The 22,799-nt window shown below is 48.1% G+C and overlaps 1 long non-coding RNA gene across 3 annotated transcripts in view; it reads right to left on the reverse strand.

Moving 5' to 3' along the window:
• The window catches only part of LOC141575219 (uncharacterized), a 109,006-nt gene that overhangs the window by 82,171 nt on the left and 4,036 nt on the right, over positions 1–22,799 (reverse strand). Inside the window, exon 1 of one of the 3 annotated variants that reach the window (XR_012502633.1) lies at positions 17,530–21,111. The exons of the other annotated variants lie outside the window; for them this stretch is intronic. This is a non-coding gene — a long non-coding RNA (uncharacterized LOC141575219). Of the gene's footprint in view, positions 1–17,529; positions 21,112–22,799 lie in introns of those variants that run through there. 3 annotated transcript variants of the gene reach the window in all.

Raw genomic sequence — 22,799 nt, forward strand, 5'->3', positions numbered from 1 at the left:
GGGAGGGGGATGATATAAAAAGTGAATCAGGGATGACGTCTAGATTTGGGGTCTGAACATTTGGGTAGATGGCAGTGACATTTATGAGATGAGGATGGAGTTATCGCAGAAGGTTTTATTTCATTCAAAAAGAAAAGTTAAGAGAAAATTACATTTTTGACCAACTAATATATACAGACTTTGTGCTTAAAGTGTGTTTTTTTTTCATCTAATCTTTAAAACAGCCCTCTGAAGTAAGTATTTCCATTTCCATTTTTCAGATACAGAAACAAAGTTCCCATAGGTAAGTTACTTACGTAAGATTATACCGCAAGTAAGTGGCAGAACCAGGATTCAAGCTTCAAAGACTGCTCTTTCCACTCTACTACCCTCTTTCCCAAGGGGTCACTGAAGCTCAGAAAGATTAAGCAACTCACCCAAGCTGTGAAATGAAAGAACCAGAGTTTAAAATAAGTTCTGGCCCTAATCTGCTCTTAGCCATACAGGTGGTGGTGGAAGGAAACAGGGTATCAACAGGAAGAATACAAACTCTCTGAGTAAGAGGACCAAGGGCTCTCACAACTCCCAGTAACCCCTGGATAGTCTTACACACATCACAGTGCTCTGTGAATGGTAGATGATTCTCAATTTTAAAAAAGAAAGAAAAAAGGAAAAGGAAAAAAGACCTGCCATGAAACGCCTTGACCTAGAAGTTATTCCTTAAAAATTGTCCACAGATCATTCCATCCACCCAGGACATGGTGTTATGCATGTTCCTTGAAGACACAGAGCTGCATGGGTGTTTGCCCAAAGGGAACAGTGCTATCGACTTTTGAAGTACAAGAGAGAAGCTGTCTGTTTTGCTTAAATCCCACATCTTTGATCATCCACATCAGGCATCTTTGATGCCAGCAGCAATCTACAATTGGTGAAAATTAACACTCAGGTAGGAAACAGGTTAAAGAGGCAGTGAGAAGTGAAATTAAGGTCTTAGATCTGAGCAGCAGCACCACCTGCTTCCCACTCAGAAGACAGGGCTCGTTTATCGTCTCTCTCTTCCACTGCAAGTGAAATTTCTTGAGATTTTGGATTTATCTCCCATGTTTGTTCAGCCTCTAATACCTAAGAAAGGATCTACTACGGAGTAGGTCCTCAATTACTTGTTGAGAAAACAAATCAACAATCTAGTTAATATTCTTTATGCCCACACTATAGAGCAGTATCTTTTTTTCATTGGTGAATTCTCAGGGTGCCAAATCAGCTGGAGATCTCCCATCCCACCTGCCCACCAACTGGACCAGGGTAATTTCATCCCAAGAACAGCACAAGGTGTCCTGACGTCTGTCATGCTGCCTGGTGGGCATCCCTCCATCCGTGAGTCTCCATCTGGCCAGTGGTCCCTAGGCGAAGAGAGTGTCAGAGGCACCAGGCAACCAGTGAGAGGTACCCCTCTCTCCAGGATGCCAGTCCCGCAGCAAGGAGCAGTTAGGACACATCCTCTGCTGTGTCCCCATCCTGTCCTCATCCTGACCACACCAACCAGCCAGCCTCTGCCGCCTACCCACAGCTGTCACCAGCCTCCACCCAGAGAAATGCCCATCTGGGCCACTGGATTCAACGGGGGGCTCAGCTCAGGATATTTGATGACCTTAGACAGACATAAGAATAAAAAAACAAAGCAAGGGGAGAGAAGGAGAAAGAAGAAATGAAAAATGGACATTAGTTTCAAAAGGAATAGGTTTCTGTGGGAGGAGAGGAAAGAACAAAAGGAGAAACTCTTTCTTCTTATAATGAGTTTTCCCCAAATATGTCAGATTCTTCTCCAGAAACTTGAATAAGCTGTAATCAAGGTCCTTATGAACCTTGGGGACAGATAGATCTGGTTCTGATTCCTGGCTCTGGTTCTGCCCACTCTCTGGCTTCCATGGCCTCTCTGGACCTGTTTTGTCCCTGTAAAGTGGGGAAATTGAGTGTAGGAAGCTGTAAAAATTCAGTGAGAGGTTGCAGGTGAACTCGTCTCATACCTCATAGCCACTCAAAAAAGTATTCCTTTTTTCCCTATCCTTGCTCTCCTGTTATTGTCAAGCTCTTACTTTGGGTTGGGCTTTATTTTTTGGTTGTGGATTTGTCTGTTCCATGGCCTCTCAAAAGCATCTGACCCAGGATTGCAAGCTCAGGAAAGAAATCTATTCATAAAGGAGACCTGTGATAAATAAGTTATTACACCCTCAAGCTAGCAGTCAGCTAAAGCTGTTCCAAGGAACATATCTGCCTTCAATGGGGCAGCTCACCTAGAGTCTCATAGTGAGATAAACCAGGGGACAACCCTGGGAGGGGGTATGAGGTGGGGAAGAACAGGAAAGGAGGAGGAAGGAGAAAAAGAAAAGAAGGAGGTGGAGGAGAAGGGGAAAAAGATCACACACGTGAGCTCAGGCCTCAAGGACGCTCTGGGAGGCAGTGTGGGGAGCAGAGAGCAGAGATGGTCCTCTTTCCATTCAGGAGACTAGACTCCATCTGAACTCCACAGGCCTGAGGCTCTTTCCTTTTCTGGGCCTGGGTCTCCACATCTATAAAGCAAGAGAGTCAGAAACTGTGGCCTGACTGGAGCACAGAGACTCCCCCTGCCCAGGCCCCAGACCACAATGCCAGAGGGGCCTGAGTGGTGTGCCGGGATGGGCCTGGGGAAACTGAGAGGGTTGAGGAGGCCAGCGGTGCCCATTACACAAAGCATCTTTTGTGCCATAGGCATGACTAACCCACTGCTGACAGCAGCAGATCTGAGGCTCTTGGGAACTTAAAAACTTTCGTCCAATCCCTGAACCCCTTGCTTCCTTCTTCCAAGGCTCTTTTCTTACTGCAAAGCCAAAGCATTCAAGGAACTCCACCTCAGACCTCTCCTCCCATGCCTCTGAGACTGAAAAAAACTGGGTTCATGGAGGACCCTAAATTAGACTTGTAGCAGCAAAGCAGGGGAAGAAAGCCAGCATTCCAGTGTGAGCAGAATAATAAAGCCAGTTATAATAACAGCCTCTAGTTATTCGTTGAAAGCATCAGAGGGTAGCTCTCATTTCATTCTATCTGCAGCCCTATGAGGAGGTGCTCTTATTATCCTCACTGTGCAGATGAGGAAACTGAGGCCCAGGGAGGGTAATAAGCTCATCCATGATGAGTTAGTAGGTGGCAGAGCTGGGATTCCAGGCCAAGGCTATGGAAACCAAAGCCTGTCCTCAGAGTCTGCAAGCTGGAGGCTTCTGCCACTACGTGATGCTGAAATAGGGTTCCAAAGAGGACAGGTAAAGTGTGTATGTCCTGTGCAGGGACAGACACTAGACATTTCTGGCATTCAGGAGAGCCTTCAGGGATGCAGGAAGGAGAAGAAGGAGGGCAAGCAGTGTCCTGGACCACAGCCCCAAAGGACTCTGGAAATTCCTTGGGAGGAATTTGAGGGTGGCAGTGGTCAGTGTAAATGTCCCTGAAATTCTATTGATGGGAGCTGTACCCATCAGATCCTTTGATGCAGACAACAAAAGCCAACTCTAGTTAGGATATCTTATACAGGAAAGGAGTATATTGGAAAGAGATCAGAACTAATGGGAACCCTAGACAACTTGGCAGAAATCAGTAGAGGCCTGGCAGCCACGAGCTCCCCCAAGTTCATACAGAGGAAAAAGGCTGATTAGGAGCCTGCTGATGGAACCTTCCATCACCCTGACACTAACACCCGATGGGTGATGCTACTGGACTCTCCTCAGCTGTCTCTGCCCCAGTGATTCATCTCTGCTGTTCCTATATCGTTGCACCACTCCCTCCACATTCACAGGTCCAGACAGCATCCTCCAAGGGGTCCAGACTAGGAGGAGTGTGTGTGTGTGTGAAAGAGAGAGAGAGAGACAGACAGAGAGAGAGAGAGATGGATTCCAGGAGAGGAAGTGGTTGGTACCATTTGACTCCCAGGGCAGAAGGTAGGTTCCTGCCTCTCACCAAGATTTTCTCAAGTTAAATGCATAGAAACTTAGATGTAGAGAAGAGGAAAAGGAGGAAGGAGCAAGAAGGCCTAGGAACATCACTGGGGGTGGAGTTGTAAGAAATGGCTGAGGGACAGGGAGGGGAAATACTCCACTTTATCTGACTGCAGTTCTGTGATGCTCCTCTCCTCCAGGTGCCCTCAGACCACAAGGGAAAATCTACGATGCATAACTGCCTCCTGTGAACTGTATTTGGGAGGTGTGAACAAGAAAAGCTTGTGTCCCTTATCAGGGCTGTAACCAAGGTGAAGACAAAGGTCCGAGGCACTAAATAGACAACAAGAATTATCACCCTTCCCCCAAATCAGAGCCATAGCTGACTAAGAAAGCCTTTGAAATTTACAAAAACCAAGGGAGGGAGCTATATTGGCCTCATCTTCCCAAATAGAGATGGGTTGGGATTTGAATCCACTTCAGCTAGTCCTTTAGACAGAGGATCTTAAATTTCCATGCACAATGAAATCACCTGGATTCCTGTCAAAATGCAGATTCCTGGTCCCCACACCCCAAGAGCTTGATTCAGCAGATTTGGGTGCGGCCCATGAATTTGCATTTCTAATAAACTCCCTGGGGGTGCGGATGCTGCTGGTCTGGAGGTCCACGCTGTGAACAGCAGTGCTTAAGAGACAGGCTGACTCCAGCCCCGAACAGTACCTGCACAGCCCTTCTTTCCTGAATCTACCTCTCTTGCCAGGGAACCCAAAAGTCCAAAAGTCCTTGCAGTATGAGGCTCGTGTAATACCCAGATTTCCCAGGCACCCCACTGACTGCCACCATACCCAGGAAAACAAGGGGGGCCTGGTGAGAGATGATCATTTGGATCCTTCCCTCAGACCCACGTGGAGCAGCCTCCTTAGATGGATTAAACGGGAAACCACCAGCGCATTTCCGGTCACTCAGCATCTTACTTGCCTAATGCCTTGTCCATCTCTTCGACTTAAACTGTGCGCTCTGTGAGGACAGGGTCTAGCATATAGTGAGTGCTTAATAAATGTTTGGTAGGTAGTGGGGTGAGTGAATTACCCCTCTGAAGTCCTGCACAAGAGAAACATTTCACTCTGAACCAAAGTGGGCAGGAAAGTGGTGACCTGAGGTCCACATGGTGGGCTCAAGGCCTAAGATTTCCCCTTTTTGCACTCCCATGACCCCTGGTCTCCCAGCCCTCTCCCTCTCTCAGAGACTCTGGGATCCCCCGCTCTAGACCTAAGACTGTGCTGGCAGAGGGGGAAGATGCCACCTTGTGGGAGAGAAAGAGGAGAAGGGAGGAGGGGCTCTGGCCGGCACAGTGGGATGGAAGGAAAGAAATAACATCTCCCCAGGGCAACGGAGGCTGTCTCAGAGCAGATGATGCAGAGCGTGTGAGGGAGGCTGCCACCGCCCCCCAGCCCTTCACCATTCTCCGGCTCTGCCTCCCTGCCCCCTCCCCGCCTCCTACTCAGAACCAGTGACTAATTGCATCGCATTTCTCTTTGACTTGCGTCACCCAGCAGAGAGTGTGTGGTTGTTTTTACAGCTTATTCTTTCAGGGATTCTAAGTGACATTTTTTAAGTGCTCTTCTGTCTTGGAGCCCTGCACCTTCCTCTACTCTCTCCCCCTCAGTCTCTCTTGCTCTCCCCCTTGCTCAGCTCAGTTCCCTTTCTAAGGACTGCTGGTAAGAATAAGAACAGCTCAGAGGCAGGGGGCAGGCCCCACAAAGGCAGCAGAAAGGCTTTCCTGCTCCCTGACCCTTGGGAGACCCCGACAGGAAGAGCCCCTCAGGAGGCACCCCACATGCTCGCTGCAAGAGAGGTCCCATGCTGCACAGTGGCCCGAAAGCCACACCTGGGCAACTGTCCTTCCTTCCTTCCCTCCTTCCTTCCTTTCTTTCTTTCCTTCCTCCCTTCTTTACTTCCCACCCTCCTTCTTTTCTTCTCCCCTTCTATCTATGAATGTTTCCTGAGCACTAGCTAAGTGCCAGCCCCAAGTATAGAGTGGCAAGCAAAACAAACACAATCTCTGTTCCCAATAGAATGGGTGGAGGGGGCTGTTCATTGTTCTCTATCAGTAAACTGATGGGTTTACAACTCAATGGGTATCTGCTATAATCTGGAAGGCTATCTGGCCACTGCATTGCATTGAGTAGGCACCAAACCTAAACTGGGGGAGGAAAGATGATCAGGGGAGGCTTCTAGGAGGTAGCGTTACAAAAGAGAATGAGATGTTATAGAAAGTGGGTAGGGAATGGGCAGAAATGAAGCAAAAAGCCTATCATCACGGTTAGGATATAGTAGAAAAAGCAAAGAAGTGACACAAATAGCTTAGTGTCAGCCACCTGGCAGCCACCTGTGATCCCTGAGCTTCCTCCCCCATAAAATAAGGGAGTTGGGCCAGATCACCTCTCAAATACTCTCTAGCTCTGAAACTATGATAGTCAGGATCTTCTATCACCAAAAAAAGAGGGAAAAAGGCAAATAGCACTGTGAAGGAGAGCTGGAGAGTGAAATGGGCAATGGGCTTGGAATCTGAGGACTGTATTTAAATGCAGGCCACTTGCTACTTGTGGGACACTGAGCAAGGCAGAGGCTACTTGAGCCTCAGTCTCCTCATCTGTAAAATGGGGATGAGAATGTTACCTATTTCACAGGATTATTAGTAGAATAATATTATTAGTATCTATTGCTAATAAACATACTAATTACTAATGATGAAATTATTAACAGAACATTCCTGTGGAATTATAATGAGAGAATGCATTTGCAAGTGTATGTTGAGCACAGGAGTGACCAAGTTCTGAGCTACCGTTGCCAGGGGCGTATCTATTGGCCCACACAGAATGTTAAAGACATAAGGATCTCTTTTTAGTTTAAATTTCAAGTAAAGACTTTTCCATCAAAAAAGGGGTGTTGCTTGACATCCCAAATTCCAATGGTCAGAGAACACAGGAATGCAGCCACCAACACAACATTGCTGATCTCAAAGGGCTTTTTCTTCCCGCTGAGAAGCCACTGATGGGGACAGGGAAATATAACATCACAGGACCTCCCCAGATTACCAAAGACTTCCCACTCCACGGGCTTCAAAGCAAGAAGGCATCTCAGTACAGAGCAGACCCCAGAATACAGAGAGGCACTTGGACCAAAATCTACACCAGACCACAACTAGTCTCATAGCCACTGAGCTAAGAGGCTCTCACAATGAATCTTTCTGGGAATGTGGCAGGACTGCACTTCTCTGCATCCTTGGTATTAGAGATAGCCATGTGACTTGCTCTGGCCAATGAAATGTAAGCAGATTATGTGTGTTACTTCAAGGCGGAAGCTGTGAAAAATCAATGTACCATCATTTGCCCCTACTCTCGTTATTCCATTGCCACAAAATTGGCAATATTTCTGATGGTAACTATTTTGTCAATTTCTGTCCTACAATAAAAACAGCATGTAGCAGAGCCCTCAATAGATGCAAAATGACCCCGGGCCAGACTACCAGGTAGCTCTGGAGAAGCTTAAGAGGTCTGGGAAGGCTGGGAATAACTGTCCACGAAGTTCACTCATCAGTAACAAGAAGTGGACTGGGGCCTCAGAGGTACAGCCGTGTCCAGCATAGACTGCTCCTCTAAAAAGAGGAATAGATCTAGCTCTGTCACCTGGAGGTAAAAAGAGCTTGGCCACTGCTCTTGGCTCAGGCTGCTGGTCCAGGTCTTTTAATGGAAGAACCAGGTATACCGTACAGCTGGCCTCACCCCAGCCAGGGCCTGCACGATGGCCTCCTGGGCAGCCTATCAGAGCTGTGGTCACTACACCATGTCCTTTGTAGGAGCCTCTGAGTTCACTCACCCTTGTTCAGAAGCTCCAGTGTGCAAAGGTGGTGGGATGGGTGTGGTCTCCTGCTTCGTGGTATCTCAGCTCCCCAAAAGGAGCACTGGGATAGCCAGGTCAGGAAGGGACTGGTGTAAATCGAGCATTTACCAAATGCTAGGCATTGCCCTAGACATGTTACCTACTGAAATCATTTAGGTTTACCATCTCCCTGTTGGATTGATGGGTTTTTTTTAATCATTTTGTAGATGAGGAAACTGAGGCCCAGGAGACAGTCCCTACCAAGTATTAAGTACTCACATAAACAACCATTCTTACTATTGTCATCATCATCATTATCATCATTTGGAAGATCCAGACTTCAAGAAGTTCCATGGTATCTCCAAATCCCTTCTTCTAGTTATCAAGAAACTCTTTAGATCAAAGTTTCTCAAAATTTCTACAAATCAGAATTACTTTGGGAATTCTATAAAAAAAATGCATATGCATGGATTCTACCTCAGTCAGTCCAACTAAATAAGAATCTATAGGTTTGGGGCCCAAGCTTTGGCATTTTATTTTGACTTCCAGATAATTCTAAAATATCTCCTAAGTTAGAGAACCTTTGGCCTAGTTGGAAGAAAATTTTACAGCCACCACCTACCCACCCACACCCCAAATATCTCACTCTCCTATGCATTGCGTTAGAGTCTCGAAAGTCTGATTCTCCTGCCTTAAATCCTGGAGGCCTAAACTCTGCTCATCAGGGATCAGCCCTCCCTAAGGGAAGTGGTGTGTGATTGCTGGAGTAAGCAGCCTGTAAGATGGCCCCAAATTTGATCCCCACTTCCTGATTATACTCTTGTGCAATCCATTCTCTTTGAGTGTGGGCTGGATTTATTGACTCATTTATAACAAACAGAATATGGCAGAAGTGATGGGATGTCACTTCTAATATTGGGTTATTTAAAGACAGTGGTTTCCATCTTGGGCGCCCTCTTCTGCTCTCATGCTTGTTCAGTCTGAAGCAATTCAGCCACCATATTGTGAGCTGCCCTGTGGAGAGGACTACGTGGCAAGAAACTGACATCTCTAGCTAACAGCCCACAACAACCCAAGGGCTGTCAACAGTCATGTGAATCACCCTGAAAGTGAATGCTCCCCCATCAAGTTTAAGATGACTACAGCTCCAGGAAGCCTTGACTACAGCCTTGTGGGAGATCTCCAGCCAGGGATACCAGATTTCTTATTAACAGAAACAATGAAATAGTAAATGGTCATTGCTTAAGCCATGAAATTTGGAGGTGATTTGTTAAGAAGCAACAGATAACTTACCCTTGGGGCTAGAGCCTAGGGGCAGGCAGAGTGACAACCCCCCAAAAGATGCCCAAATCCTAGTCCTTGGGACCTGTGAATATATTACTTTATACAACAAAATGGACTTTATAGATGTGATTGAATTAAGGATCTGGAGATGGGGAGAGTCCCCTGGATTATCCTGGTAGGCTCAGTTGTAATCACAAGTGTCCTTAAGTGGGGAAGAGAGGTCAAAGAGTCAGAACCAGAGATGTGGCACAGTAAGAAAGGCTCAACATGCACACTGCTGGCGAGGAAGAGACCAGGAGCCAAGGAAAGGAGGCAGCCTCTAGAGGTGGAAAAAGACAAGGGAACTGGGATGGTACTAATGCAGGACTGAGCTCATGTGGTCAGTGCCACTTGAGAAGTCTATAGTATCTCCAGAGGCCAACAAGGCAGAAAGCTGCCCACACAATTTTCAACTAGATTTCCTACTGGTATACCATTTCCTCCCCACCACTTAACTTCCAGAAGATGGAGGCTGGGTCAAGAGTAATGGGGCAGTATTGGGGACTCCTTAGACCTCAACGCCACTGAGAGTTCCACAACCATATCTGACTTTTTTACTCAAATACTCTCCTCACCTTCACCCCAGACAACCCAGGAGTCTACCCAATGGATTGCCGTTATATTAACATTTCTCACTTTACCTATCTTATTTTCTGCCTAGCCAATCAATGATGTAAGTGAAGAAACTAAAGCTCAGAGAAGTTAACTGATTGCAAAGCCAAGAAGAATCCAGATTTCCTGATTCCAGCCCTATGTTCTATCAACAAAACCACACTTTCCCCACTTTTAGCAAAAGAATGTGAATTAAAGTCTAATCGCAAGGACTGTGAGACAGACAACTGAGTTCCAAGCCTGGTTCAGTCACAGAACTGCTGGCATTTCCCTGTGCCTCAATTGCCTCCTCTGTAATATGAAGATCTAGTAAGGAAACATGACACAGAGGTTGTGATAGCGTCAGAGAGCTGAGGAGGAAGACAGAAATACCCCAAAAGTCAGGAGTCATCCCCACTCAGATTTCCAGACCCAATGCTGGAAACCATGAGAAAAGAAAATGCTCCAAAGTTTTTTTACAACAAACTTTGAAAACTGGAATGTGGGTGTGAGCAGTACTTTAAGGGTTTATAAAGTGACACGAGGATCACCTGTCAGGGAGCCAGGATCCGAACGCTGGTTTTAATTACATTGAATATTTCACTTTCTTATGCAGAGGCATAATCAATTATCTCATTTAAAGGCATTACGTTAATGTGTGTGTAAAATGGAGCCATTCCCCGTATTGCATTAGATTCTACTAATTATAGGAGAATGTTTGGAGCTAAAATGTCAGCTTGTCATCTGGATGGCTTGTAATTCAGGATTTGCATTCACAGACAGGAAGGGAACTCTGACAAAAATTGCATTCAGCTCAAGCTCGTTTGGCCTTCGCCTCACAGGCTCCAGCAGCACAGAGAACACTGATCTTTGCTCTAACCCCCTACCCATTCCTATCTGCCACTGTGGATGTTCCAACCTCTTCCCTTCCCTCAGAGGGCAAGACGGGAAGGAAGGGTTGTCAGGCAGGGGGAGCCAGATCAGAGGGCAGCAAACCACACCAGCTGACAAAATGGAAGGGCAAAATCCCTCTTGAAGACCCACTCGTGCTCCTATTTCATTTTCTTCCTAGTAACTGAGATTCTAAAAGTGGCGTTTAAAGGGATTTGCATTCCTAAGAATGTATGATCTTTGGCTTTCTTGGAAATAGTGATCTGATTTGATTAAATTCAATGCATATATATTTCATGAGTGTCTACTATGTGCATCATGCAGAGGAGTTGGCTTAGGGGGCACTGGTTAATAGTGTGGGCTCTGGACTAGACAGCCCACATTGGCCTCTGGAATTTACTAGATGTGTGCTGTGCACCAAGTAACTCTTGTGCCTCTGATTCCTTGTCTGTAAAATGGGGATAGCAGAGTCATTACAAGGTTGAGATAGATGATATTTGTGAAGTGCTTAGAGGGAGTCTGACTTCAATTAAGAAGTCAACAAAGTTTAACTGTTGTTACAGCCATGAGCACGACATACATGTACACGACAGCCCAGGAGGACAAACAGGTGTTCAACAAGGAAGGGCTCCCTGCCGTTGTAGGGGTAACCACACTAACACCCCACTGTCTCACAACCGTTTGCCTTATAGCAAGTTATTTCACCTCCTGTATCTCACTTTCTCCCCTAACTCATGATTATCTCTCCTCCCTGAAAATAAAAAGGACCTTCCTAAAACCATGAGATGAGTGGTTTTTCCTCTCTCAAGATAACCCCTCTGCCAAGGGGAAGGAGTATAACAGCCCCTCTGGACAGAAGAGAGTTTATGTTCAAAGTTTCCTTCCCCCAGTTGAATTCTCCTCTCTCGTCTCTTCTGCCCATCTGTCCAATTCTACTCAGCTGCCTGCACACTTAGCTTGAGTGTGGAGACCCAGGGCTAGGATGTACCACCAGCGCTTCCTCCAACAGCAAGTAGAGGATGAAAACAGCCTGCCCAAGCTTGCCAAAGTCAGCAGGCCAGGGTGAGTGGGGCCAGGGTGCCCGCAAGAAGGGACATTAAGCTTCAGCCTCTGTCCCCACAGCCTGGGCACCATTCCCAGGCCCAACAGATGAGCTGGCTATTGATCCTGACTCAGTGAATCCTTCTCCCCTCCAGACCTCTGCCCAGGACCCAGGCCAGCTTCTTTGCATCTACTTGCTCCTTGGGACTCCCTAAGCAAAGCTCTGGACTTTCATCTGACTGCCCAATACACTCAGATGTCCTCTTCCTAGATGAGATTTCATGCCTCCAAGCCCATCCCCAGGACTTGGTGACTTGGACCATTCCATTCTTCTTGGTTGGAGACTCCAACCCTAATGCCTGACCAACCAGGAGAGGTTCTGCGGCCACAGAGGAGCTCTGGACACGGTCAGGCTGACTATGACCACCTCAAAGCTAAGTACCCAAAACACCAACATTCCCAAAAGGCCTGTCAAGATAAGCTTGCTTCACTTTTCCCTTTCTTGCTGCCACCACCATCTTTCCTCAATTGCTCCTAGATTTTCAGGGGACCTGTGAACCCAAGTGTCTCTGCAGCTCTAGAGAGAGTGACCACACACTCTTTTTCTGTGTTCCCTGGGCCTCAGTCTTTTGTGGGGTCCTGATGTTTGAGAGCAGAACCATATCTGGGGCACTCCTTTTCCTGGAAGTGAAACTCTTAATCTCCAGCTTAAAGCTTCTTGTTTTGATTTGTTTTTATAATGCGGTTGGTTTGGGGACTTTTTTCTTAATATGGCATACCAAGAATAAGCACTGAATGCCCATATTAGAAAATTTGGAATGTATAAAAAAAATTGAAGGAAGGAAAAAAAATGATCTATTCATTCTCAAGCAGGAGGTCACTGTAGCATCTCCTTGTTGACTTTTATAGGTGGGCTTTTTAAAATTAAATCAAATCACAGACTGAGATAGGAAATTAGCTACTCATACCATTGAGGAAATGTGGAATCCGCTGATCTGTGAGACCCACTTGATGTCAACATTTCCTCCCCAAAAGATTTCCTGAAGGTCTGGTCCCTTGTGGACTGAATCTTTAGTAGGACATGCCCGAATGGCAACCTGGGCTGTTACTTTAGCTATAGTTCATTTTAATCCCTGGAGAAACCTGGAATGTCCACAGCTCCCTGTCCCTAAACTGACCATCTTGAATCACTACTATGATCTGAAAGATTATGACCTCCCTCTAAATTCATATATTGAAATCCTACCTCCCAAGGATAGTATTAGGAGGTGGGGCCTTTGGGAGGAAATTAGGTCATGAGGGTGGAGTCCATGAATGCCATTAGTGCCCTCACAAAAGCGACCCCAGGGATATGCCTCTCCCCTTCCTCCATGTACAAACATAGCAAGAAGATGGTAATTTATGAATTGGGAAGTAGGTCCTCACCGGACACAGAAACTAACCATACTGGCAGCCTGAACTCTGACTTCCAGCCTCCAGAACTGTGAGATAGAAATTCTATTTTTTCACAAGTCACCTATTCTGAGGTGTTTTGTTATAGCAGCACAGACAGACAAAGACAGCCAACCTCCAGGTTTCAATGGCCTCCTGCACCCTGTTGAGTCCCACACCTCCAACCCACCCCAGCCTCTCTCCTGAGCTCAGAGCCACATGGCCAGCTGCATCCCAATGTCTCCTTCTCACAGCCATTCATCTGCACCTCAGACCTGCTCCTCCGCCCGCCTTCCTCAGCAGCACTGTTTACTCACTTCCCCTCCTGGCAACCTCCACAGCATCTCTGACTAATCCTCCTCGCTCGTAGTCATTCATCAAGTCCCAGTATTTCGTCTCAGAAACGTCTTGCACATCATCCCTCTCTCCTGGTCCCACCACCACCACCACTGTTGCATCTCCTCACTGTGGCAGTCAAGGCCCTTCTCACCAGCCTCACTTTCCTCTCATCTCATTGACAGTGCTTCTCTCCTCATGAGGACTTACTGTGTTCCAGGCACGGTCTCAGACACCTGCCATTGATGCCCTCCCAGGGACAAGGTGCTCACTGGTGGTCCTGAGCTACATCTGAGAAAACCCAAGGCACAGAGAAGCCAAGCATTTCAGTTATCCATTAATAAGTAACAAAGTACCCTAGAACACTGCCTTGAAACAACAATGATCTTTTATTTCTCACAATCTGGGTTTATAATCTGGGTGGTCCTTCTGCAGGTCTTACCAGGGGTCCCTCATAGGGCTGCAGTCAGCTGACAGCTCAGCTGGTGCTGGAAGGTCACCTCACTCACATGTCTGGCAGCTGGTGCTGGCTATGAATGGGAGCAACTTGGTTCTCCTCCACATGGACTCTCCCCCTCCACTAGGTAGACAGGCTTCCTCTCATGGTGGTCTCAGAACAGCATTCCGAGAGAGTAGAAAGCAAAAGCTAGCTACAAGGTCTCTTAAGGCCTAAGCTTCAGAAGTCACCTATAACACTCCCACCATATGCTATTGGTCAAAGTAAGTCATAAGCCAACTCAGTGCGGTGGGCATGAAGAAATGTACTCTGCCCCTCAATGGGAGGAGTGGCAACATCCCATCACAAAAGGGATGCAGGGAGGCCTGATTCATTGGGGGCTTTTATTAAAATGAGCTGCCACACCAAGGAACTTGTCCACAGTCATTCACTCAACTTGAAAATCCCACGATATGAACCAGGGTCTTCTGATGCCAGTGTTCTCCCATTTTCACATCTGCTGCTAGATTTGCTTCCCACCAAGAGGAAGGCAGCAATGGATGGGTCATCAAGAGCAGCCAAGGTGGTGACACTGGCCACTTGAGCTGGGCCACCCTGAATGACCGTAGCCAGCACCACCTCATCTTCCAGTAGCTCCAACTTGATGGCAGCTGCCCATCCCACCTTCCCACTCACCACATCCAACTTGGCTCAAGCAAGCAGCATAATACAGGACTCGAGAACTCCCCCAGGTCCCCAGACTCCATTAAGGGGCTGATTAAAATTTGATGCTCCCATTTAACACCTATTAGCAAACACATTGCCCTCCTGCTAGGAGAGAGAACTTGGAAGAGGGGGCCTCCCCAGCTCCCAGCAGCACCCTTCCTGCCAAGGTGGCAAAGCATTAGATGGAAGAAAGATAAAGCAGAGATGGATGGGGAGGGAAGACCCACTCTTCCTGAGCCCCAGAGTGGGCCTGAGAGCTTAAGTGTCCCACAGTGAACAGTGGGACTGGGCGAGAGATGAGAAATTGCCTCTGAGAATCTGCAACCCTATGTGATTGAGAGAGGCCACCTTCTCTCCCTTGCCTCCCCACTAGGCAAAGATCTAAATTGTCCAAGGCCATGAGAAGATGAGCCATGGAATGAATTTAACACTCTAAATGGCAAGAATTGGATCTCTGTTCCCAAGATCAGCTATGGGAACTCCCCACAAAAACTTCCAAAGGGAAGAGAATCCCAGAGAAACTGACGGCATTCCATCTCTCCTTCCTCAGCAGAACGACTCAAGGGCAGATCTGTTGAATTTGGGGTAGAAGGGAAGAGATAATCAGCCGAAGGTTGACTGAGTGCTTACTCTGTGCTAGCCCCTGGCAGGAAAGGGGGTTCCTACAGACCAGGAGACAGAATATCTACTCTCAAGGAGTGTATCACTTTGCTGAGGCTGCGAGTGCACACACACCTGCAGTTAAGTAACCATACAAGGTGTTAGGAGGAGCATAGAACTAGATTTGACTCCCAAGCTCATCACTTACTAGCTGTGTGAGAAGTTTCCAAAAAGCCAATTCACATGCTCCTGGTTAACAGTGAGGGCACATAACAGGGTGCCGGCCCCCAAACGGCACTCCATCGGGAATGCGGTGTCAGAGGTGAGCTCCTCCCCTCCCTGCGCCCCCGTACCTGGGCTGCTCCCCCTGGGATTCTCTTCAGGAGCCTCTCCAGTCTGCCTTCTTGCTCCTGCCCTGTTGCTGCTGCCTCCACTCAGGCCCTCCTACCAGCCCTTCTCCCCATCTATTGAGACAACTCCTCCCTGGTCCTCCTGCCATGACCAGAGGGGGTTTCCTATAAAGTCAAGAAATCTCCACTGCCACCCCACAGCCCTCAGGATAAGCTCCTTTTCGTGGCTTCTAAGGGCTTCCCAATCCCACCCTAACCCTCTCTCTTGTCTCACTCTCTCACCTCCCCACCTTGCACCTGTAATCCAATCACTCCAAATTCCCCACTGTCTGGCAGACACCCCTGCTCCCCTGCTGGTGCTGCCTCGCCCAAGTAACTGCACCTGCCTCTGCATGGAAGGCCCACCTCACCCCTCCCCTGCATGTGGTCCCAGTGAAACCTTCAGATACTGAGAGACTCAGATCCAGCAAAGCCTTCCCTGATATCCCTGGTGGACTCCATTGCCTTTTCCTCTATACCAGGGGTCTGAAAACGAGAGCCCAAATCCAGCGAACCACCTGCCTTTCTATGGACCACAAATTGAGAATGGCTTTTACATTTCTAAGTGTTTGGAAAAAAATTAAAAGAAGACTATGTCAGGACACGTGAAAATGATGTGAAATTCAAATTTCAGTGTCCATAAATAGTTTCATCAGAATCCAAGCACGCGTGTTCATTTACGTATTACCTCAGGCCACTCTTGCGTGACAACAGCACGGTTGAGCGGTAGCAAAAGACTGCATGGCCCACAAAGTCTAAAACTTTTACTCTCAGGCCTGTGACTTAACAGAAAAGCTTGCTGACCCCAGACCTAGGCTACTGTGATTTTCCTTTCAAACAGTGCTTGTCCTGGGATCGCCTGTCTTCTCTGTGGATGATGAGCAAGTTGAGAAGGAATCTTGTTCAGCAATGTCCCTTGGGCCTATTCCAGTCCAAGCAATAGCAGATGCTAGATTAAGGTTCTGTTTCTACCAAAAACACCTCTTTAACCATCCCAACCCTCGCAGGCAGGCCCTGATGGGTGGGATCTGCTATCATCACTTCTCTTTGTCCCTCCAGCCCTGGCGGTGGTAGGGTCTGCTGGAGACACCTTCTGAAGCAGAGAGTGAAGAGCATTTCTCCCTCCTACAGACATGGAAACTGCAGCCTAACAGGATAAGCTAATGTGCCCAAGATGATACAGTCAGAAGGGGAGGGCAGAGATACCAAATCTAGACATTTCTCTGCACACAGCCTGCTACATGGAGGACCAGGAGAGCTGGGATTCCTTCAGCAGCAGAGTCCCGGGACCAGAGGCAACTCCCGGGGAATGTTTGTTGCATGGGGTTTATAAGTAGCATTTGTCTAATAAAGTAATTTCTGAACATCTCACATCCCCTAATTACTTGTCACAATAATGTGAGGCATCTCCCCACATGCTTGTTTTTCCCTTCTCTGGCACAGCACAGGAGCTCCTGGGCTTGGGAAGCGGAGATAAATATAGCCCCTCATTTACTCACCAGTTGGGTTGCCTGAATGCACAACCGTACACGTCGCCACCCCGACACACGCCAAGCCCGTGCACGTGCACGGGAGTGAAGCTGCTTGGACTGCATGACGTCGCTGACACTTCCGGAGCCAGCTCTGACTTGGAAAGGGCACAGATTTGTCCAACATGGTGCCAACCGGTCACAAGTGGGACCATTCTCTGGGAGTTACTAGGAGGTCGATCTGGGTGTGATATAAGAAGGGGCTTTTCTAATGGCAAAGCATCTAATGATACCCGATCGAGGGCATTTTCCCCTAGGTGAGGATGAGTTCGCTTCTGGGGTTCCCACAGGCTCCAAGTCCAAGACATTCTATGCTTAGAAATGTTCCACCCACTTCACCTCAGCCTCCAGCAGCTCAGACCAAAGCACAGAGGAGCTGGGTGGAGCTAGGGATACAGGGGAAAGGCAGAGCTCACCTGTAACATTTCTGCAGCTGTCCTCAAATTCAACGCATGTCCGATGCCAGGTCCTGTCACCATTCTTGAGAGAATTAGTAGCAGAACCAGGAGGTGGAGACATACGTGGTGCCAATTCTTTCCTTCCTGGGTCCACACTCCCATCCTTCCTCAGCCATCCTTCTTTGCGCCCTGTGTGCCCCAGGGTTCCCTAGCTCCCAGGACCCCCTCCTTAGAGACTTGACCAGAGCCTTTATTCTCCCACATCACGTCTGGAGTCTACAGATACTGTGATCCAGAAAGAATGTGTGTGTGTGTTCCTTATCTCTCCATATATGTACATGAACAGAACTGGCTCCAAATTTTCTAGAAAACAGCCCCACCCTAGACCAGCAGAAAACTGCTTCCTCCAGGTAAATTCTCCTGTCTTTCATGGTCTTTCTCAAAGCACCTCTCTCTCTTGCAAAGTTCCAGGTAGACACAGACCTGAAATGTCTGGTTGGGTGGTACTTGTCCAGCTCATCCCAATGTGCGGATTCATTCCCAGCATCACAGGACCCCCTCCTCTCTGATGTCATTCTGTGACACACCAGAGTTTGTGTGCATTCACAGCCATGCCCTCTGAGCCCAGCATTTGCCAAACATCAAGGCTGATTGGAAAAGGCTTTGGACAAACAGGCAAGTAGTGTTACTTGGAGAAGATATAGATACAGGTCTCTCCAGTGGAGAGGTCTTCCTTAGAGACCCCTTAATTCTCTGCCCAGACACCTGGATCCACCTGAGGTTTACCCAGTCAGTGGCTTTTTTCTCACTGGTTATTCCAGAAGACCATACTTTCTTATTTCTTCTCCTGTTCCCTTCTACTCCCTGACCAGGCTGAAGCTTCCTGCATTCCCATGGCAATCCTAGGACTCAAAGCAGAGTATAGAGTGAGCCCAATCTGGTACCAGCCATTTAATCTCTTTTAGGCTCAATTTCTTCAACTATAATATGAGGGTTGTAATATCTATCTCTAATGGACAACTGTCATTTTTTGCCTACCCAGCAACCATTCTCCCATCTTCCAATGTCAACACCATGATTTTCCTTTGAGGAAGCCATATCTTTCTTACTCCAAGCCCATGTAGTTTAGATAGGGCTGATGTCTCCATCACCACAAGTGGGCAGATAACCCTGGATTGGCCAGTGAGAGCACATCAATTGCTTGGCCACAGTGATTGGTTCAGGAAAGGCCATGTGACCCAGGCCAAGCCAAAGAGAGTCAGCCCTGGAATTTTTGCTGAAATTCTCTTTCCTTGGGAATTGCTACAAAGACAGAACAAAAGTCTAGAGCTGCTGGTGGCCACCTTTATCACCGCATGAGGCATGCCTGTCTGAGAATGAAACCAACATAGATGAAAACAGAACTGAGAAATAGAGGGAGAAATTCCTCAGGATATCATTTAAGAACCTGGACCTAGCCATGTCTGAAGATTGCCCTTGAACTTCCCTATGACATGAGCCAATAAATTTCCTCTAAGCTAGTTTGAGTTGGGTTTCTTTCACCGGCAACTAAAAGTCCTGACTAATATACTACCTCAGGGCTTTTGTCAGAATCAAATGAAGCAGCATATACAATCACCTAGTAGACTGCTGGAACATAACAGGAACTCATTAAATATTAGTCACCTTCCCAACAAGAGGAGGAAGGGAACGGTGCCAGTGGACACAAGACTGAGAATGCAAGAAAGATGTATAATTAACAGAGCAAGAGCCTGGGGGAGCCAAGAAGAGATGAGATCAAAGCATGGTGGAAGGCTAAGCCTGAACAGAGGTAGGAATGCTTCTTCCTTGGGGGCAGCAGGAGGAAGCCCTGGGAATTCAGAAAAGTTGAGGTGGGGAGGAGGAAAGCCTAGGGACCTCACGGCAGGTAGCCTGGTCTCCTCAACCTTGGGGTTGGGGTCCTCTTCCGAGTGGGGCACGTGGGTGGCCTCAGAGGCTTGAGGACATTGGAGAAAGGCTGGACCAGCTGCCATGATCATTAGCAGGAGAAAAATGGAAGGTTGCTGCATAGCCAAGGGCTGGCTGCCCGCTCCCCTGAGGACCAAATCCAGACAGACTTGCACCTTTTTTCCTGTAACGTTTCTTTGGCTCTAATTCTATCTTCCTTTTGGGTCTTGAAAAGAGTGTCTTGCTTGCTGGGAGACAAGCTCAGGGACCCAAGCTCAAGAACAACCCCACCCCCAAAACACGCGGCCCTTGTTTGGAGAGGGCTCCTGTGGAGCCCAGCCTCGCACCTGTCCCACTAGAAAGAGAGGAGTGGTTTACAGTAGAAGCCACTCTCTCACTTAAACTGTCTCAGCTCATTGGGGGAACCTGCCTGCAGTAACCATCCCCACCTCAACCTCCACCCAACACACCGATGACCTATGGCCTCTTACCCCCAACTCCTCACCTAAGGACACCATGGAAATTCTACTCAGCATTCAAGGCCAGAACCAAGACAAACCTTTCAGAGTAGCCAGTTCAACCTCTCCTTCCTTCCTCTGAGTAGCAAGTTGGCAAACTTTTTCTGTAAAGGTCCACAAAGGAAGTATTTTAGGCTTTCTAGGCTACGTGGTCTCTGTCACAACCAGCTTCTCAACTCTACAGTTGTGGAGCAAAAGCAGCACAGACAACACACAAACCAATGAGCCTGGCTGTGCGCCTTAGAAAACTTTATTTATGGGCAGTGAGATTTGAATTTCATATCCTTTTCACGTGTCATGAAACATTACTCCTCTTTTGATGTTTACCCCCAACCGTTTATAATGTGAAAATCATAAACAGTTGTCAGATTGGCCCCTGCGTCCTAATTTGCCAACACTGCTCTAAATAGTGACTGGCCATGGTTGCCACTGATTAAATTCCTACTCCATACAAGATCTTCTATTTTTATTTCCTTAGTTAATCTCCATCCCAGCCTTATCAGATCAGTAGGATTATCCGCATTTTTATAATTTGGAAAATCTGAGTTTCAGAGAGCTTTTGTGGCTTGCCATAGAGTATCCAGCTCAGGGGTGGGGAAGCTGGGGTCCCAACCCAGGTCTGTCTGCCCCCCAAGTCTTTCTCCTCCATCGAGCCCTTTCCAGAGCCTCTCACACCATTCTGAACTCACCTCCCTGCACAGCCTCATATTGCTCTGATTTGTAGTTGTTAGTAGCCTTGACTACTCCCCCTGCAGAGGTGAAACTGCTTAAAGGCAAGAATGTCTAGTTTTTAACTTCCCTTACTGCCTAGCCCTTGGCAGCCCATCTTAGCCCCTCAGTGGAGCAAATCACACAAAGAGTCTTTAAATTCAAGACCACAGACTACGAAGCGCCCTCAGTGCTGCTCAGCAATCCTAGCATGTTTTCTAGAAATTTCTTTCTCACTCTCTGAGATGATTATTGAATTTCTCCTCCTCTATCCATATGCCTCCTCCATCCCTGCTCCTCAGTCCCCCCTCACACTCAGCTGCTGACCTGACCTCATGCTTCATGTAGAAATAGAAGCCATACTCCCGTGCTCCCTTAACTGCCATCACCAAAACCACAAACATCCCTTCTTCTGAACCCAGAGTCTCTTCCTCAAGGCCATTTAGGATCTGGCCCTGGTTCACCACTGATCCCATTTCCCACCCTCTCCCCAGCCTCACTGTGCCCTATGCTATTCCTCGAACAGACCACCCATGTCCCCAGCTCAGGCCTCTGCCCCTGCTCCCTTTCCCCAGCCCTCCCCCACTCACCCGCCTCCTTCACTCCTTCACTCCCTCCAGTCTCAGGGCAGTGGTCACCTCTCTGGTGGTCTCTGGGTTACCCTGTCTAAAACCGCCCTCCTCTGCCTTTTTCTCCCATGACTGCTTTACCTGTTTTCTCCCACGTCCCATTCCCTGACGTTATTCCCCAACTGTATCCACACATGTGCTGCTTCTGTGTCTCCCAAGCAAAGTGTGAGCTCTTTAAGGGAAAGAAAGGACTTGATCTGTTTTGCTCACTGATGGAGCTCCACCATCTACAACAGGCACGTAGAGCCAGAACTCAATAGTTTGCAGTGCTCTAAGAAAACTCAGAGTCCCAGAAAAACTTTTGCCTGATTCTCCTCAAACTTCTCATCTCTGGTACTTTCTCTTCCTGTATCCAGAGGCCTCCCTTCTGGGCCTCAGGGGCTCACAGGGATGGGAGACTCCCAGGGATCCTTCAGGAAACACTCTCCTCCCTCTGCTGCCCTCGCCTGCATCTCCAGAGCTGGCTGGGATCTGAGCTGTTTCCAGAGCCTTGTAAACTTTCTTTAACTTGGGAAGCCCAGAGTGGTGCTAGAAACCAGCAGTGCAATTATAGAGCTTTTAAACTGCCAGGTTCCTCTGTGCTCATTTCCCCAGGGGCCCCTCGGAGGCCAGGATTGTGTTAGGTCCAGAGGGAGGAGGTGAGAGCACTCAACTTCGCCAGAGCAGAGCGCCTTTCCAGCTCATGCAGCAGCCGCTTACTCAGGGCATGACAGGAGGGGCAGCCAGGATGGCAGCTCAGGGCCCCACAGCAGATCCAGGGTTCCACACCCCCAAATAGGAACCTGGAATTGGCTGGAGTTGGAGAGTCTCCAGCAGACCAGGGTCAGCTGTGGGGGTCGGGGGGAGGCAGGGACTGACCTCAAAGTTAAGCCCAGTTCCTTGCAACTAAGCCAGAACTAGCCCTGCCAACCTCTTCAGCTGCATCTCTAGAAAGGTCACCTGGAGCCCTGGGCACATGTCTGCCCATCAGACAGCCTATGACATTGCAAAGCTCTTCTTGGACTATGAGTCTGTCTTCCTCGTCTCCAGCCTGTAGCTTCTTGAGGCTCAGAGACTATGACTTTTATGTCCCTATAGTGCATTCTTAGCTAATGTTTGCTGAATGAAGAGATGGCCCAGGAGAGGCAGGTGGGGTCTGCAATGCATTGGGTAGAACAGGGATCCCTGACAAGTCCACCTCACGTATAGCCTGGTGTACCATGGGCTGCTAACTGCTCTGCAGCTCAAGACAGTTTTCAAGTGTATGTGTTGCAGGAAGGTGGGGATTAAGGAGATAGCTAGGACCCCCTCTTGGCTCCAGCCCACCAGGCACATCCTGAAATGCAAGCCTAGCTGTGGTCCTGGGAACAGCTGCTCTGGGGCTCCATCCTGCCCTCTAAGATCAGTGGATCAGCATATCTGCAAAACCAAAAGCTCAGCCACCCTCAGGGCAGGGACGCTCCACTGTTTCTGGAATTCCCTCCTGAGAGCAGAGTGATAGAGCTGAAAGGGACCATGGGGGTCTTTT

This window comes from Camelus bactrianus, chromosome 27, assembly GCF_048773025.1.
Source record: "Camelus bactrianus isolate YW-2024 breed Bactrian camel chromosome 27, ASM4877302v1, whole genome shotgun sequence".
Lineage (NCBI taxonomy): Eukaryota > Metazoa > Chordata > Mammalia > Artiodactyla > Camelidae > Camelus > Camelus bactrianus.